Source organism: Euprymna scolopes, chromosome 1 (assembly GCF_053919585.1).
Source record: "Euprymna scolopes isolate OS-2025 chromosome 1, ASM5391958v1, whole genome shotgun sequence".
NCBI lineage: Eukaryota > Metazoa > Mollusca > Cephalopoda > Sepiida > Sepiolidae > Euprymna > Euprymna scolopes.
The window spans coordinates 148,367,186-148,368,370 of record NC_136482.1 but is presented as its reverse complement, the minus strand read 5'-3'; the positions used below and the strand labels follow the sequence as shown (position 1 = coordinate 148,368,370).

General features: G+C 33.9%; 1 non-coding gene across 1 annotated transcript; it reads left to right on the top strand.

The window, feature by feature from the left end:
* The first annotated feature begins 522 nt into the window (after positions 1–522).
* Trnar-acg (transfer RNA arginine (anticodon ACG)) lies at positions 523–595 on the top strand. The gene has a single exon. It is a non-coding gene; the product is annotated as a tRNA-Arg (tRNA).
* Positions 596–1,185: the final 590 nt, after the last annotated feature.

Sequence of the window (1,185 nt, the reverse complement as noted above, 5' to 3'; positions counted from 1 at the left end):
CAAGGTTTTTTAATATAGATCCACAGAATATTGTGATAAGTGTTTCAGTGTGAACAGGTATGTGGTTTATCTATTTTGTTTTTTAAGTGTGAATAGGTATGGGGTTTATCTATTTTATTTTTACTTTCACTATATTTTGCTTTGCTTTTGATACCCCCGAATTCAACCGAAATTTACAATCCTTCCTTTTCATAACCTATCATACTTTCATAAATCAGAGTCCATTTTCTGTAGGCTGTTTTTGAACCCAGTCAACGACGGGTACTTTTGCTAGTATATATAATATAAATCTTTCGAATGGATGCATTGAGTTGATAAATTCTTTTTTTCCTGATAGGTGTGAGTCTCTAGAATTTCTTTATCTATATATGGCTCGTGACGAACAACGCCGAATCACACAAAAAGCCCGAAATAAGGGGTTTTGAGCCGTTTCGTTTTTTGTCGAAAAAGTTACCTGCTCATGTTAACGGAATTTAGCACTGTCTGTATACAGTCGCAGTAACATCATTTGGCATGCAGACATGACTTGTGGCGCAATGGATAACGCGTCTGACTACGGATCAGAAGATTCCAGGTTCGAATCCTGGCAAGTTCGTGATAATTTTAACCAACATTTTATCTAACTTTTACTCATTATCCTTCGGGTGTTTTTGTTTCCTCGGTGATTTTGTTTTGTGCATATGGAAATTTCCTATACTCCAAGTTTACAGGTTAAGCGTTGATGGTAAGACGATGTTGAGTGTACTTGATATTGAGTGTACTCGATTTTCTGCTTGACTCGGCGTTGTATGTGTATGACGCGACGCAGCCGCTAGTTGTGAATAAGAGTATAAGAAAACTTATTTTCATTTGAACTTAAATACGGAAAATAAAAATGTGATTAACCAGGCGTTGATGGTTGTCTCGACTAGTTATTCATATGTTGAAACGTTTCTGAATCGTTCATTAGAAACATAGCCAAATAAAAATAAAGCGAACTAGAAGCAATGCTTTTAACAAAATAATTTCAATCCGTTTCTTTTTAAATCATTAAAAAGAGAAAATTAAAAAAAAAAGATATTAAATATTTAAACCAAATGCGATAAGTGATTCAAAAATTGAACGATTTTAATCGGTACAGACTGTTTATTGATCAATATCGATTCTAGATTAAAGGAACCTGCAATCTTTAACACCGATTTCATA